The sequence below is a fragment of the Gorilla gorilla genome, chromosome 16 (genome assembly GCF_029281585.2).
Source record: "Gorilla gorilla gorilla isolate KB3781 chromosome 16, NHGRI_mGorGor1-v2.1_pri, whole genome shotgun sequence".
Lineage (NCBI taxonomy): Eukaryota > Metazoa > Chordata > Mammalia > Primates > Hominidae > Gorilla > Gorilla gorilla.
Genome location: NC_073240.2, coordinates 21600174 through 21618308, shown reverse-complemented (window position 1 = coordinate 21618308; position 18135 = coordinate 21600174). Strand labels below are relative to the sequence as shown.

Genomic DNA, 18135 nt, shown 5'->3' with positions numbered 1-18135 from the left:
TCGCCCACCCCCGCCGGAACCGTCCGACTGGGCGGGTGAGCGCGCGGTTCCCGACTCAGCACCGCCGCCTGCCTCTCTGCAGACCACCCCTGACCCGACCTCTCGGCCATTTCCCCACACTGCCCCTTTCACTTCCCCCACGACGCAGGGCCTAGGACGAGGGTCTGGGCCAAGAAGAACTTCCCCGCAAGAAGTGCCGAGCTAAGGACGCTACTAAGGGGGTGGGATCGCCACCGTGGAGGTGTGCAAGCACGTGCCTGTGTCCCGGTGACAGCCAGACTCAACGGAGAAGCTGAGTTCAAGTCCCACATCTCCACTAACCCTTGCGTGTTAGGGTCAGGGCTTCGGGACTTGTTTCTCCTAAATCCTTTTTTTTTTTTTTGAGACAGTCTCGCTCTGTCACCCAGGCTGGAGTGCTGTGGCGCGATCTTGGCTCACTGCAAGCTCCGCCTCCCGGGTTCACGCCATTCTCCTGCCTCAGTCTCCCGAGCAGCTGAGACTACAGGCGCCCACCACCACACCTGCTAATTTTTGTATTTTTAGTAGAGATGGGGTTTCACAGTGTTAGCCAGGATGGTCTCCATCTCCTGACCTCATGATCCTCCTGCCTCGGCCTCCCAAAGTGCTGAGATTACAGGCGTGAGACAGCGCACTCGGCCTGTTTCTCCTAAATCTAAAGACTCAATATAATAATCAAGAGAATGCCTCAGCACCGCGCCTAGCACTTAGTAGGTAGTGATCGAGAGAGAAGACCTCTTAAGTGGTTTTAATGGTTAAGGATCACAGGTTCTCAAGAAACGGAAATCTCAATTCAAGTCCCACCTCCATGTCTTGAAAACTGAGAAACCTTGAACAAGTCACTCAGAGGAGCCAAAGATCCTTGATTTCTACATGTGCAAAAGGGGAATGTGGCAGTAGCACTGCACAGGGCTGACTGAGCTTTCAGGGAGATGATGACTGTACGATCATGCCTCTCTTAATCATGGGATGGTTCTGAGAAATGCCTCCTTAGGTGAGTGCATCATTGTGCAAACAGCAAAGTGCATTTACACAAACCTTGTATAGCCTTGTACAGCCTACTACACACCTAGGCTGTATGGCGTAGCCTATTGCTCCTAGGCTACACACCTGTACAGCCTGATACTTTACTGAATATACTATAACCGAAGGTACAGTAAGAATACAGTATAAGAGATTTTAAAATGGTACTCCTGTGTAGGGCACTTACCATGAAAGGAGCTTGCAGGACTGGAAGATGCTGTGGATGAGTCAGTGAGTGTGAAGGCATAGGACCTTACTGTACACTACTGTAGACTTTATAAACACCATATGCTTAGGCTACACCAAAATTTTTTAAAGCTTTTCTTCAATAAATTAACCTTAGCTTACTGAAATGTATCTTAAAAATTTTTGCCGGTCGTGGTGTCTCACACCTGTAATCCCAGCACTTTGGGAGGCTGAGGCAGGCAGATCATTTGAGGTCAGGAGTTCGAGACCATCCTGGCCAACTTGGTGAAACCCTCATCTTTAATAAAAATACAAAAGTTAGCCAGGCATGGTGGTGTGCACCTGCAGTCCCAGCTACTCAGGAGACTGAGGCAGGAGAATCGCTTGAACCCAGGAGGCGGAGGTTGCAATGAGCCGAGATTATGCCACTGCGCTCCAGCCTGGGCAATTACACACATGGAGCTGTCATCTCCTGTGATAACAATGCCTTCTTCTTCCAGAATACTTCTTGAAGGACCTGCCTGAGGCTGTTTTATAGTTAACTATTTTTTAATGTAAGTAGAAGACATACATTCTAAAATTATGAAAAACACTAATTACACCAGGGCTGGGCACAGTGTCTCATGCAGGTAATCCCAGCACTTCGGGAGGCTGAGGCGGGCAGATCATTTGAGGTCAGGAGTTTGAGACCAGCCTGGGCAGTGTGGTGAAACCCCATCTCTGCTAAAAATACAAAGATTAGCTGGCCGTGGTGGTGGGTGCCTGTATTCCCTGCTACTCAGGAGGCTGAGGCAGAAGAATCACTTCAACCTGTGAGGCAGAAGTTGCAGTGAGCCAAGATCATGCCACTGCACTCCAGCCTGTGTGACAGAGCAAGACTCTGTCTCAAAAAAATAAAATAAACCAGTAACATAGTTGTTCATTATCAAGTATTATATATTGTATGTAATTGTACATGCTAGGCTTTTATAGAACTGGCAGCACAGATTTGTTTACACCAGCATCACCAGAAACACAGAAATGCATTACCCTAACATTACAATGGCTATGTCACTAAGCAATAGGAATTTTTCAGCTCCATAATCGTCTTATGGTACCACTGACTTACATGTGGTTTGTCATTGACTAAAATGTCATTACATAACACATGACTGCATATCCCAGGGCCCAATGCCTGGCACACACAAAGCTGAGTTTCACTGGTGTAATTCCCACCCTATCCATCCAAGACTCCTAAAAGTTTAATGAAAGGGGCTCTGCTCCCAAAACCCTGTGGTATAAGTAGCTGGGAGGAGTTCGCCCAATTTGGGACTGCAAGGACTCTGTCTTCCCACATCTTTGCTTTCCTTTCTCTCCCCCAAACTTCTCTGAAAACCCTAAAGTTGGCAGAAAAATGGAGAATGTTTTCTCTACTAACAAAAAGAATCTTCAAGAGTCTCTTGGAATTTGTAAATGGTTGCATTTACTAGTCTGGTTTTTTTTTTTTTTGTGGTTTTTTTTTTTGTTCTTGTTTTTGTTTTTTTTTGAGATGGAGTCTTGCTCTGTCACCTAGGCTGGAGTGCAGTGGCACGATCTCGGCTCACTGCAACCTCCGCCTCCCAGATGCAAGCGATTCTCCTGCCTCAGCCTCCTGAGTAGCTGGGATTAAACGCACGCACCACCACGCCCGGCTAATTTTTTTATATTTTTAGTAGAGACGGGATTTCACCATGTTGATCAGGCTGATCTCAAACTCCTGACCTCGTGATCCACCTGCCTTGGCCTCCCAAAGTACTGGGATTACAGGTGTGAGCCACCACAACCAGCCTTCTAGTTTGGTATTTTTCTTATTCAAGTAACAAGGAAAAAAAATAACTCCACCAAGAGTAAAACAGAAAAAAGGAACAAAACTGATAGCATGACTGAAAAGGCCTGGGGTGGTACCTCACTTCAGGCATAGCTGGATACAGGCACTTATACAAGATAAGTCTCTCTAATCTCTCAGTGCTTGCTTCCCTTTGATTACTTCATTCTCATGCAGTTCTTTCCACATAGTGGCCTGAGCAGCTCCTAACTCACATCTGCTCAAGAAAGCAGAGGCTGTTCCCCAATAGTTCCAGCCAAAGTCCCAGGACTGACTTTCACTGGACCCATTTGGGCCACATGCCCCTGCCTGAGCCAGTCACCACATCCAGCCTGGCCAGACCTGGCTTTCATGAAGCCCCTTCTGGAAGCGGTTGGGGTCATCCCCTCCAGAAGGACATGGGGAAAACCAGAAAGTGGGAGGAGGGATGCTTCCTTCTGAAAAATAGGGATGCAATTACCACAAGGGGTATCAGGTACAGGGCTGGCACAAACAAGAGCTATCCACGGCACCATCATGTAGGCATGCAGCAGGTCCACCATGAAGCAACCTGGCTGCTCTGCAAAACAGAGTCACAGTTAATTCAGCCAATGAGAAATATCCCTCTACCTGGGTTCCCACCATTCACCCCAGGCCTGGTACGTCCCAAATTTGCTTGGTCAAAGGCAAGCAAATTACCCACCTTTTATGCTGTACAAAAAGCTGAAAAGATTATCTTACTTCTCTGGCTCAAGAACTTTCTATGACTCCCTCTGGCTACTTATGTGACTCCCCCACCCTTAATGATAGAAGCCAACATTCATGAATCCCTTACCACACGCCAGGTACCTTATGGACCTGCCTCCTCCAAACAGCATAGAAGAGCTTGGTACTCTTACCGCACCCATTTTATAAATATGGAAACAAAGGCTCAGCAATTTGAGGTAATTTACCCAGAGCCAAAGTTAGGAAGTGCAGAGTTCAGATTAGCACAATATTGTTCCTGCCATTGCCATCCCAGCTCCATTTGTTCATGTTTCAAAGTCCTACACCCACCTCTAGCTAGGGGCCAGTGGGAACAGCTGCATGGCAGAAGAAGCCTCTAGGAACCCCTTCAGCTTCTGCAGTGGTGGGGCTGGGGAGTAGGTGCAAAAGATACTTAGCTTTACCATCCTCTCCCATAACTTTTTTTTTTGAGATGGATTCTCACTCTGTCACCCAGGCTGGAGTGCAGTGGTGTGATCTCAGCTCACTGCAACCTCTGCCTCCTGGGTTCAAGCAATTCTCATGCCACAGCCTCTGGAGTAGCTGGGATTACAGGTGCCCACCACCACACCTGGCTAATTTTTGTATTTTTAGTAGAGATGGGGTTTCACTATGTTGACCAGGCTAGTCTCAAACTCTGGACCTCAAGTGATCCACCCACCTCAGCCTCCCAAAGTGCTGGAATTGCTAAGCCACCATGCCTGGCCCCATCTCCCATAATTTAATGGGATAGGGAAAAGAATTCCTCCAAGATAAAATTAGAGTGAGGTTAGGAGAGGAAGTAGGTGCTTGGTAGCCTTAAATCAGCAGCTGATTTCTCCCATTGGTGAGTCAATTAGTTTTCTATGGCTGCTGTAACAAATTACAATGAACTGATTGGCTTACAACAACACAGACTTAATATCTTATTGTTCTATAGGTCAGAAGCCTCAAATCAGTTTCACCTGGCTAAAGTCAAGTTGTAAAGGACTGATTCCTTCAGGAGGTTCTGAAGGGAAAACCCATTTTCTTGCCTTTTTCTGCTTTTAGTGGTTACCTATATTCTCTGGATTGTGGCCCTTTCCTCCATTTTTAAAGCACACCACTCCAATCTCTGCACAGTCTATGGTTTGAATGTGTCCCCCAAAGTTCATGTGTTGGAAATTTAATCTCCAATGCAACAGTATTGAGAGGTGGGACCTTTAAGAGGAGATTAGGTCATGAAAGATCTGCCCTCATTAATAGAGTAATGATGTTATCTCAGCAGAGGGTTAATTATCATGGGGATGGGTTCCTAATAAAAGGATTGAGTTCAGCCCCCTTTCTCTCTTGATGTGATACCTTCCATCATGGGATGACACAGCAAGAAGACCCTCACCAGAAGCAGGCCCCTTGATCTTGACCTTCCCAGCCTCCAGAACTGTAAGAAATAAACCTGTTCTTTATAAATTACCCAGTCTCAGATATTGCATAGCAATACAAAAAAGACTAAGACACTCAGTCATCATCACATTGCCATCTCCCTTGACTGCTGAGTCCCTCTTAAAAGAGCACTGTAGGCTGGATGTGGTGGCTCACACCTGTAATCCCAGCACTTTGGGAGGCCAAGGTGGGCAGAACACGAGATCAGGAGTTCGAGACTAGCCTGGCCAACATGGTGAAACCCCATCTCTACTGGAAAAACAAAAATTAGCTGGGCATGTTGGTGAGCGCCTGTAATCCAGCTACTCAGGAGGCTGAGGTAAGAGAATTGCTTGAACCTTGGGAGGTGGAGTTGCAGTGAGCCGAAATTGTGCCATTGCACTCCAGCCTGGGCACCAAGAGCAAAAAACTCCATCTCAAAAAAAAAAAAAAAAAAAAAAAAGCACTGTGATGGGACTCTGGGCCCACAGGCAACATAGGATAAGTTCCCATCTCAAGATGCTTAATCACATCTGCAAAGTCCCTTTTGTCATGGAAAGGAACATAGTCACAGATTCCGGGCATTAAGTTGAGGACACTTTGGAGGGGCCATTATTCAGCCTACCATGGAAGATATCATGAGAGGGAGTTAATACAAAATGCTCTAGAAACAGAGAAGGGCGCCCGGGCATGGTAGCTCATGCCTCTAATCCCAGTACTTTGGGAGGGAGGCGGGCGGATTGCCTGAGGTCAGGGGTTCAAGACCAGCCTGACCAACATGATGAAACCCCATCTCTACTAAAAATACAAAAATTAGCTGGGCATGGTGGCAGGTGCCTGTAATCCCAGCTACCCGGGAGGCTGAGTCAGGAGAATCGCTTGAACCCAGGAGGCGGAGGTTGCAGTGAGCCGAGATCACACCATTGTACTCCAGCCTGGGCAACACGCATAAGACTTCATCTCGATTTAAAAAAAAGAAAAAAGAAACAGAGAAAAGCTGGCTAACTCTCCACAGTGGGAAAAATGTCCCAGGAAACCACAGCCTCCACATTAAATACTCAAATGAGCTAAAACCCATCTAGGGCAATCTCAGCCTTATTCCTTTAAACATGCAAACCAACTAAATTCCCAACAAACCCCCTACACCAGGCCAGCCAAGTCTCAGAATGCTTATATACCGTTTAATAGAAATTTCCAACCACCATCCCCATTTCCTAAGGAAATGGCTGTGTGCCCTTGACTCTGCCCTGACTGAATCGCCAGTGGCCTTTGAACCACGGCACTCAATTCATGGCATGGCCAGCGAGCTACAAAGTGTCCTAGCATCAACCAAGCAAAGTTATAAAAGCAGATTCAGTGGACAATAAGGAACACTAGAGTCAAAAAGACCTGGGTTGGGTCCCAGCTCTGCCATTTACCAGCTGTGCGACATCAGAAAAGTTACCTTCGTCCTCTAACTTTGGTTTCCTCACCTGTGACATGACAGTGGCTAGAGGACCTCACTCATAGAATCACTGTGAGGACAAGAGCAGCCAAGGGTAAGTCTTTGCACAGGGCCTCCCTGGTCATTATTGGGTCAACAAGACAGAACCATGCCTTATCTCCACTTCCAAAACCCAAACAGCTCTCAAAAATGAGTCATTGTAGCTCATTTGGAAGAAAAGACTGATATGAATCAATATGCAACTACCTATAATCTTTCTCTATCCCTCTTACTGTGAATATTTGCTGTGGAAATATTAACATGTTTGGTCTCCAATGGGGTAGGACTCCACATGTGTAGGACTCCCCTGGGGTGCTCCACATACACATAGTAGATATGCCTTACCACCTTCCTAAAATTGGGTAATTAAATTTCACAACTTATCTAGCCCAAAGGTTTCAGAGACTGTAGACCTGTATCTTTATGAGGGCAAGGATGAGAATATAACCTGGCCTGTTATTATGCACCAAGGTACCTGCTGTTCTCATGAAGATGTCAGCAGCCAGCCAGCCAGTCTCTACAAACTCCACCCCCAACCTCGCTATGCTCCTTTCCCTGGAACTTTCCAAGGGGCCCTTAGAATTTGTATTCGGCTCTCACAGGCTGAGACCAGGGTGACATCCTGGGAAACCTGCCTAGTGATAGCCAAGGTGTAGCTCCAGATGAAAGGCACACAACAACTTTAAATATAAAAAAGCCATTCAGGCTAGGCGCAGTGGCTCACGTGTGTAATCCCAGCACTTTAAGAGACTGAGGCAGGTGGATCACCTGAGGTCAGAAGTTCAAGACCAGGCTGGCCAACATGGTAAAACCCTGTCTCTACAAAAAAATATAAAAATTAGGTGGGCATGGTGGTGCATACCTGTAATCCCAGCTACTCGGGAGGCTGAGGCACGAGAATCGCTTGAACCTGGGAAGCAGAGGTTGCAGTGAGCCAAGCTTGCACCACTACACTTCAGGGTGGGCAACAGAGTGAGACTCCATCTCAAATAAATAAATAATAAAGCCATTCAACTAAAGAACCAATTATCAAGCAGAAGCACAAAGCCCAGATTCCATCAGGTTTTTAATTGTACATCAGTGACTGTGAAAAAGCAATTATTTCCATAATTAAAATACACACTATAAAAAACAGACTCAAAGAAAAGAAAGATGACAGAGTGAAAGAAGGTACATTTCTTTCATGTTCAAACCACGGAGTTCACAACACAGCAGCACACACAGCCGGGCGCTTTGTGGTCTCGGCACCCTCGGCTTCCCCTTCACGAGGCCACTTTCGACTAGTAGAAGGCTGAAAATAAAGGAAAATGGAGAAATGTTCAAAAGAAAATCACTGGCTTCTTTAAGATTATCAAAGTTCCTCAATATACTTCCAGTAAAGTGGGGGCATTTGATGTGAAATTCTAGTACCAAAAATTACTGGTTGTCGTCATTGACAACCGAGTCCTCACCACAGCCCGCAACTCAGACATGCTTATCTAATATATATTTCTCTCCCTTATGGCTTCTGACCTCTGAATGATGTATACTGAAAGCAAGTAGCATAACCAACTTCCTCTTGATCATCCTCTTCTAAATATCAAGTTTAAAAAGACTACAATACCTCTCAGTTGAAGCCCCAAGTCTTGGTCTTTTGTGGGAAGACAACCTTTGTGCCTTAGTTGTTTTCCCATACATAAAATTGGGAGGAAGGCTGGGTGTGGTGACTCACGCCTGTAATCCCAGCACTTTGGGAGGCTGAGGTGGGCAGGTCACTTCAGGTCAAAAGTTCGAGACAAGCCTGACCAACATGGCAAAACCCCATCTCACCTAAAAATACAAAAATTAGCTGGGCGCAGTGGTGGATACCTGTAGTCCCAGACACTCGGGAGACTGAGGCAGGAGAACTGCTTGAACCCAGGAGGCAGAGGTTGCAGTGAGCTGAGATTGCACCACTGCACTCTGGCCTGAGTGACAGACTAAGACTCTGTCTCAAGAAAATAAAAATCGGGGGTTGGGGAGGAGGAAACAGTGGGAAAAAGGACAGCTACCATTCAACAACAATGACAACAAAAAAGTAGGACTGGAATTAACTTATACTCACAAAGAACTTTAAAGAATAAAATTGTAATCAAGGAATCAACTACTGACCCAAATTTTAATTTTTCCAACAAATTTATATTTGAGCCTCTAATAGAGTCTTTTGAAATTGCCTTGCAGGTGACCTTTTGGATGACAATCCCTAGCTCTGCTTATCTGTCTATTATGTGTTAGATATTAAACATATCCTGCATTTTTAAATCTAAGGGTGCTGGAGTGAATCAAGCTCAAACAGAGTTTCTACTACTTTATAACTGAAACAATGTTAAGCAATTGCTACTCAGGAAAATCTTGAATTTCATCATCTTTGCTTATCAGCTCCTTAAGCCCAGACTACATTTAGTGATCATTAGGAATACGAATACCTGGGCTAGAACCTGGAGTAGAGCTGTGGATTCATTTTCCTCAAACAGAAGATCTTGAAACTTTCTCTTCATGTCTTCATCCTGTGAGGGAATTAAAAACATAAGTAGCTGTGTCTGAAGGATAATAAACTTCTAGAATGACAGGGCTAGCATGCCTCTGTGGAAAGAGGGAAGAAAAGATGTCCGTCCAAGAATCATCCCCTTGATGAAGCTCCCACAGTGAAGGCATTATGTGTTGCCCCCATCTACCTTCCCACAGGAGTCCAATCAGCAGTCAATGCTCCATCGATCCTGGCTGACTCACATCCACATGCCTAAAAGCTCTCAGTGGGTCAATCACAGCCTCCAGCAGTCAAGAGTTTCTGAATTAGCATCCCAGATCCTGAGAAAGGTGACAATCAGGGGGTCAGGGGCTGGGTCTGACTCCTTGCAGCTCCTCAAATCCTTCCGGGACCGCTCTCCACCTGCTGCCCCTGCCATGAATGAGGCCAGTCACCCAGGCTGTCTTAACAACCAGCCCAGCACCCTAGGAAAATTCACCCAGCAGATGCCATACAAATTTTCAGAAGTACTTAAGCCCACAATATCCCAGAGCTCAGGTCTAATGAGAAAGGGAGACAATAAACAGAACAAAGCATTACAGGTGTTTCATGCTGCAGGAGCGGGAGATGAGGAGGGCACAGACAGTGTGTATATGGGTAGCTCCCACCTCTCTGGATGCTCACTTCTGCAGGGTTCAAAGATTTGCATTAGGAAACCCTGAGAGGTGGTCCGGTGCAGCTCTCCCCATCTTCAGCAAGGTGAAAGGAACATCTATATCTAGTAATGTGGCCTTTGAGTGCTGGCCAGAAGCCCAGCTCAGCCACTCACAGGTGACATGTGCAGAACACAGACCCAGAGTTATCTGATTCCAATGCCTCATGTACCTTCCCACCCAACTCCAGCCCCTCCCACTGAGCCAAGCATACCACAGTGGGGAAAGGGAGAGGATACAGCAAAGTCCTCCACCATTTGGCAACTTGATGGATATGGAAATTTTACAACACTAGGTTGGGCATGGTGGCTCATGCCTATAATCCCAGCACTTTGGGAGGCCAAGGTGGGAGAATTGCTTGAGGCCAGGAATTTGAGACCAGCCTGGGCAACATACTGGGACTTTGTCACTACAAAAAAATTTAAAAATTAGGCCAGGCATGGAGGCTCATGCCTGTAATCCCAGCACTTTGGGAGGCCAAGGTGGGTGAATCACCTGAGGTCGGAAGTTTAAGATCAGCCTGGCTAACATGGTTAAACCCCATCTCTACTAAAAATACAAAATTAGCCAGGCGTGGTAGTGCATGCCTGTAATCCCAGCTACTCAGGAGGCTGAGGCAGGAGAATCACTTGAACTCGAGAGGCGGAGGTTGCAGTAAGACAGGATCACACCACTGCACTCCAGCCTGGGCAAAAGAGTATGACTCTGTCTCCGAAAAAAAAAAAAATTAAATTAGCCAGACATGGTGGCATGCACCTGTAGTCTCAGCTACTTGGGAGGCTGGGGCAGGAGGATCACTTGAGCCTGAAAGTCATCGTGCAGTGATCATGCCACTGCACTCCAGCCTAGGTGAGACAGCAAGACCCTGAGGAAGGAAGGAAGGAAAGAAGCAAGGAAGGAAAAAGGGAGGGGGGATGAAAGAGGGGAGGAAAAAGGAATGGAGGAGAGGGGAGGGGGAAGGAAGGAGGAAGAAAGAGAAGGAAAGAAGGACCAGGCACAGTGGCTCACACCTGTAATCCCAGCACTTTGGGAGGCCAAGGCAGGGCAGAACACTTGAGTTCACCATGTTTTGAGTTTCTCAGTCTAGCTCCCCATTGCCATTTGACAGCAGCAAGCTCATCTGGATTCCTCTCCGCACCCTCTCACGGCTTTACTTAGGATCTCAATTATCTTGCAGTGTCACTCTCAAAAGTCCATCCCTTGGCAGCCCTTCAGTGAAGCCAAACAGAGTGGTCACAAGCCTAATCAGGCCTATATTTAAAACAAGTAATCAGGTCAGGCACAGTGGCTCATGTCTGGAATCCCAGCACTGTGGGAGGCCAAGGTGGGTGGATCACCTGAGGTCAGGAGTTCGAGACTAGTCTGACCAACATGGTGAAACCCCATCTCTACTAAAAATACAAAAATGAGCTGGGCATGGTGGCAGGCACCTGTAATCCCAGCCACTTGGGAGGCTGATGCAGGAGAATCACTTGAACCCAGAGATGGAGGTCACAGTGAGCTGAGATCACACCATTGCACTCCAGCCTGGTAGACAAAAGCGAGACTCCATCTCAAAAAAGGAAATAAATAAATAAATAAACATTGATTTTCTTCATGATGTCTACAATTATTCCAAAATATTAAATTAGCTAGGAACAGTGGCTCGTGCCTATTATCCAAGCACTTTATGAGGCTGAGGCGGGAGGATCCCTTAAGGCCAGGAGGTCGAGGCTGCAGTGAGCTATAATTGCACCAGTGCACTCCAGTTTAGGCAACAGAAGAAGACTTTGTCTCCAACAATAAATAAAATAAAAATTAAATTATAATATCCCTTGAAAGCAAACAGAAGAAATCCTCTATTTCAGGCAGTAAATATGAAGCAGAGAGTAGATGTAAGGGATGCTCCCAAAACTGGCCACTCTGTTAATGACAAAACAGAGACCAGAATCCACATTCCCAACACTCAGTCCAGCGCCAGACCCACAAAACCATTTGGTTTTTGCAAAAACACTGAATTTTCCCAAAATAAAACCCAAACTATCACTAACAGATGTTTTAGATGGTCAGTCTTCATCCTTGTCTTCATTCAATGCTCATTCCTCCTTTTACTGCAAAAACAAAAGGTGGCTAAAAGAGTATTCCAGGGAGATCCTGCAACGGAGTTGAACTTCACCTTCTCCTTGGTTGTTAATAAGCTTTCTTTGAGACAAAGAGGTACAAGAAAAATAGGCTACGCTTGCTCATAAATTTCAGGCAGATGCAAACCCTGTTCCCAGGCTCAACTGGCCAGCTCTATTTTTTTGCTAGAGATGAACACAGCTCCTGTACCTCTACATTTAGACCCAAGAGTTTCCCTATTAGGACACATGAAAAGAGCCAAAAGACATGTTTCTCTTTCTCATCAAAATTAAAATCCCCACATGCAAAAGCACCCTTTGTTTCCAAACCCCTTTCCTCCAGGGTCTCACTGTTTCAAATCTGTGTGGTCTATTACATGCTAAATCATCTGATAGATTTCTTCTGGGGAGACTATAGTTTCCAGGGCAACATCCAAAACACATATATCTGTCTTTTTTTTTAAGTTTTTGTTGTTCTCGACCTGAGCTGGCCTGAGCAAAACTGTTAGGTGTAGAAGATTAGAACAGAGAACCGGGACAGTCTTCCCAGAGTTCCAGAAGTACGGGGCTGAGGCTGGATTGCCCAAGGAGTTCCTGGACCAGTAATCCCCAGAGAAACAGCATTTAGCTCAAGTAACAGCCTCTAGCTCAAGCTACCAGTTCTGTCCCCCATCTCCAGAGAAAACGGATTGATACAGTTTGGCTTTGTGTCCCTACCCAAATCTCATCTCAAATTGTAATCTCCAGGTGTTGAGAAAGGGACCTGTTGAGAGGTGATTGGCTCATGGGGGCAGTTTCCCCCAGGCTATTCTCATGATAGTGAGTGAGTTCTCACGAGATCTGACAGTTTCAGAAGAGGCTCTTCGCCCTTCACTTCCTTCACAAGCTCTCTCACCTGCTGCCATTAAGACATGCCTTCTACCCCTTCCACCATGATTGTAAGTTTCCTGAGGCCTCCCCAGCCATGTGGAGCTGTGAGTCAAGTAAACCTCTTTTCTTTATAAATTACCAAGTCTTGGGCAGTTCTTTATAGCAGTGTGAGAACAGACTAATACACAGACCAAAAGAAAATTAACAGAAAGGGGCATGGCTGTGCTGAATGGAACTGCTCGTTACAGAAGACCAGACATCTATCAGAAAAACCTGCCCAATGCCGTAGCTAATTCCAAAACTAAAGATTAACCCAGCAAAGCCACAACGTACTTCCAACTCTTGGCAGTTCCAAATGAGGTCAGCATTTAATAATGGCAGCCCCAACCCCTAGCAGGAGCACAGCAGTAACACAGATGAAAGGTGCAGGTGACAGCCTTCACTAAGGACACATTTACTCACCTGAATGAACAAGCAGTGGGACTCTTTATACCGAGTCACTTGGGCTTGAGAAATAGCTGGATTCTCCCCAGGGAGGCTGCCCTCCTCCCCCTCCCCCAGTTCCCTGATTTAAGGTTGAAGATGGCTGGAATGCACCCCACCTATGAAGAGCAGTGGACATGGCTGGGGGTAGAGCCAGAACAAGCCCTCAAAAGAACACAGGCCAAACTGGAGACTCGGGGCAGCCAAGTGGAACCAGAACAGGACATAAAGTGAGCTTGTACATCCAACAGCCATGAGTAATATCAAAAAGGTTGTAGCCTGGCCAACACGGCGAAACCCCATCTCTACAAAAAATACAAAAAGTAGCTGGGCGTGGTAGCATGCACCTTTAATCCCAGCTACTTGGGAGGCTGAGGCAGGAGAATCACTTGAACCCGGGGGGCAGAGGTTGCAGTGAGCTGAGATTGTGCCACTGCACTCCAGCCAGGGTGACAGAATGAGAACCTGTCTCAAAAAAAAAAACAAACAAACAAAAAACAGGTTGTAACCCATCCTCCAAGATACCCCCCATACATCTAAAACAATTAAACACATTCAACAAAGTAAACATGTTTCTGTCCTCTGTCTCATGTCTCTCAGGCAGCAGGGCTTCCCATGTATTTTATGCTAGCAGGCACTGTCCCACACCCACCTGAAGCCACGGTGTCTTAAGGCTTCTTCTGTTGTAAAACATGCCTTTGGATCCACTACCAACAACTTCTTGACAAGGTCCAGAGCTAAAGCAACAACTGGGCAAATCACAGTGAAAAGGATAAATATATTATCAGTAACAGTATGCCAGAATTAACAGGCCACAATCCAGAAAGAGCAGAGAGGGTCTGAGATCATCAGGGAGTCAGCAGACAGGGCCCCCTAATCTTCCTCACTCTCTGTATTCAGAGTACTGTGAGAAGACCAGGAATGATAATGACAATCCCTGTCTCCTGCTGCTGGGACATCAGTCACGACCTCTTCGCTGCCTGTTCCCTCTCTTCTTGCTAGACTCAAAGTCAAACTAATTAAAGCTAAACTTCTACCCAATTCTAAGATAATTGGGATGCACAGCAAACTCTCCCTGACATCTACAGATGGATGGGTGACAGTTACTCAGCCAGGGAGAGGCTCCCTGGAACTGCAGACTTGTCAGAAATAAAACTTGACTACTCCAGCAAGCAACAAATGCATGCTGGCCTGTATATCACAACATTATTATTCCTTAAATATTCTGACATTTAACACAATCACCTATGTTATGTTATTTGACATTTAATTTTCTATTTTCTCTTCAGGGAACTAAAGTTGCCAGGATAAATTATAAAATACAAGGTAACTAAAGACATATAGTTTTTACACGCTTGCTTACTCAAAGGAAACCTTGTAACTAAAAAGTTACAAGTGCATTTATTTTCCTCAGTAAAATAGGTACAAGGCACTTGTGTATATTATACCTAACCCTCAAAAAACCTTTTAAGGTAGGGATTATTGAGGGTCCCTTTACACAGAAAGACATTGGAGACAGAGGTTAAATAACTTGCCTAAGGCCACACAGCTAAGTAGTAGCAGACCCAGGACCTGAGTGCATGCTCTTAATAATTTCCAGTGCCTCTCAAATGGTGTGAAACTAACGATAGAAAAAAAGAACAGAATTGACAGGAGAAAACACCATGGAATTTGGAAAGAAACTCCTACCACAGGACACACACATTTTAGCATACCACAAATTCTTAACCCTTTCATATTCATACCTTTCTCTGAGACTTCTGCCCAGACTTTAGGAATGAAGTTGTGTTTTCCACTGGTGATCTGATCCTTCAGTGACACTTGAGTCCTGTGCTCAGAGAAAGGTGGATACCCACTAAGGCTTAATATTGGTAGAGAGAGAAAGGAAAAGAAATCAAGTGGCATTTTCAGTGGCATTCAGATATAAAGATTTCTTTTTCAGCATAATGAAAAGTCAGATTTTTCTTTAAATTGATGGTCAAAAAGTGAGCTAAGCTGGGCACAATGGCTCATGCTTGTAATCCCAGCACTTTGGGAGGCCGAGGCAGGAGGATCACTTGAGCCCAGCAGTTCAAGACCAGCCTGGGCAACATGGCAAAACCCCATCACTACAAAAAATAGAAAAATTAGCTGGGCATGGTGGTGTGCGCATGTAGTCCCAGCTACTCAGGAGGCTGAGATGGGGGGATCACTTGACCCAGAAGGCAGAGGCTACAGTTAGCCAAGATCAAGCCACTGCATGCCAGCCTGGACAACAGAGCAAGACACATTTGTGACTTCATCTAATCACCTCCTACCAGTCTGTGAAGCAATGAAAATATTTCTTACCAGATAAAAAGAATAACTCCTAAACTCCAGCAGTCCACAGCACGGTTATACCCAGCAGTCCCAACAGAAACAAGAACTTCAGGAGCCAAGCAGGTGGGGGTTCCACATAAGGTTCTCATGAGAGAGGTCTCTCCCAAAATCTTGGAGTGCCCAAAATCAGTAATCTAAAATTCAGTACAAAAGGGAATAATGTTGAACTTGTCATAAAATAAAAAGATTAACATAGTCTGCCAGTCCAAGAAGACACGTAGGCTAGATCAGTTTCTATTGTACAATTCACACCTGCCATTAATCTGGAATCTACAGATTCATGTCTTTGCAAGTTAAGACATTTAACTTTGCTTAAATTAAAATTCCTGAGCCTAGGAATCTCAACACTCAGGCTTTCCAACTTAATCTATGTCCTCTGTAATCTTACAAAAAGCTTATTACCTTTATCACAGACACTTCAGGATTCTAATTAGTTCTACATGGTTCTTAGACCCCACTGTCTCAAACTTGGCTGCGCTATGGAATACCTGGGGAGCTTGGAAACACATGCTTATACCTGAGTGCCACTCTCAGGTTCTGAGGTAAAGCCTAGGTGTCATAAATTCTAACAAGAGATTCTAAAGTGATGCCAGGCTTGATAAACAGGGAAAGGGAGGGCATGTGATTACATTCATTCATTCATTCATTCATTCACCTATTCTGCCCAAAGCGAGGCAGTGTTCCCAAGGTCTGTGCTGAGGAGAACACTGCTCCGCCTTCGCTGTAGCTCCGAAGTCTGTGCAGAGGAGAACTCAGCCCTCCCTCGCGATGCAATCCGGGTCTGTGTTGAGGACAACGCAGCTCCGCCCTCGCAAAGGCGCACGGCGCTGGCGCAGGCGCAGGCGCAGAGAGGCGCACATTTTATGAATAGAAAATGTTTCTTCCTGTTCCTCCTACGTCGAGGCCGGACACACGTTTACAGGGGATCAGTGTGAAGGGAAGCTGGTGAGGCTGCCTGGGAAGCCCCCTGCCTGCATCTCCCAGTGGACTCCTTGGGAGCGCCCCCTCCCCACCTCTGCCCATCAGCGCCTGAACCGTGGCCACTTGCACTCCTGTTGCCTCCCCCGTGGCTTGAACTCCAGAACTTGCCACCCTTCAGTGGAATTCCTGGAGGAGTGAGGAGTTCTGTGCTATGCTTGGCCACCAAACATGGGCCATCTCTCCTATTATGGTTTGAAATGTACCATAGTGTCTTGTTTGGTAATTGTATAAAAATACGGGGAGACTGTGTGGGTGTCTGCTAGCTTGTCTGCTGGTTCTTACTCATGATGCCTTCTTCCCTTTCAGACTTGGGTATCTTTGTGTGCTTCTTGGGGCCCTTGGAAGGGTGTCTGTGGGGTTTCCGTGAGGCCAAAGACAGAGGTTCCTTCTCACAAGGATGGTGTTTGCTTTCACATGGACAGCCCAGACCACCTGGAACCAAGTGCACAGAAGCCCCACCATCCCCGGGCCTCCCAGGTGTGATGGGTGAGGGGTCCAAGTCCGCCGGAGATCCAAGGCTCTTTGTGGTTGAGTCTGTGAGTTTCCTTTCCTTTTTTCCTCCCACTCCTTTTAATGCTAATGAATTCCTTGTTTTGGGGCAGGGACCAGGGTTATCTCTACTTCTGTCTTCACCCAGGTGAGGCCTTTCAGGCTCCCAGCTTGATATGGGGGTGAATCCCCTCCCTATCAGTCTCCTCATACCTTGACCTCTGTCTACCCCCCTGCTCCCTCCAAGGTCGAAGCCCAACTTGCCAGGTTGGCAAATGCTCACAGGCAACAATGGCCCCAGCGCTCCTCTCTAGGTTCTTGGTTTTCCCCTGAAACTTGGCCTGGAGGTTTCCCACTAGCTTAGCAGCCCTTTGATGCTTTTAACGTAATTTTGTTATTGTTCCATCCAAAATTCTTGCTTGTTTTCAGAGGGAAAGTGGGTCTGCCATTACTGCACAGAGAATCTGGGACAGTTATTATAACCATAGAAATTTATTTTCCATGTGCTGTCCCATCTTCTTGATGAGACAGATGTTTAACAGCTGGAGAACTGGACCCCATCTTTATCCCCATCTTGCCTAGCAACAGAAGGTGGTCACTAATCAGGGATTTTCAAGCCCATTGCTTAAGGCCGTTGTTGACCCAAAGGATAGTGGGTCCCTGCTCCTCTTCCTACGGAGAGGCCCAGGTGCCCAGAGGGCCCTCCTGGCTTGGCTGCCTACAGAGTGGCTGATGAAGTGTCCGCTGTGTGCACAGGGCACCCAGCCCCGCTCCTCCCCAGGCAGCCCCTCAAACAGCTGTTCCTCTGCTGCTTCAGCTGTGGACCTGAGGCTGAGAGGCTGAGCCATCGACCTGAGCCACATGCCGGGGAGTGGCAGGCCTGGACCCGGTGCCCAGACCTGGCTCACATGACCTTACTTTTTCCACTATGCCTGCTGCTCCCTCCCGGGCTCTGTGACCTTGGGCAGCCATGGCCGTCG

General features: G+C 46.4%; 1 long non-coding RNA gene across 3 annotated transcripts; it reads right to left on the bottom strand.

The window, feature by feature from the left end:
* Positions 1-7725: 7725 nt before the first annotated feature.
* Positions 7726-16530, bottom strand: LOC101152610 (uncharacterized). 3 transcript variants are annotated; one of them, XR_008672230.2, is made up of 8 exons: positions 16341-16530; positions 15656-15819; positions 15073-15188; positions 13980-14076; positions 10886-11084; positions 9371-9503; positions 9122-9202; positions 7726-7968 (listed from the first exon to the last, which is right to left on the bottom strand). It is a non-coding gene; the product is annotated as an uncharacterized lncRNA (long non-coding RNA). The 3 variants fall into 3 exon arrangements; XR_008672228.1 differs by lacking the exon at positions 10886-11084 and having other exon boundaries at positions 16341-16473; XR_008672229.1 differs by lacking the exons at positions 9371-9503; positions 10886-11084 and having other exon boundaries at positions 16341-16380.
* Between the last annotated feature and the right edge of the window lie 1605 nt (positions 16531-18135).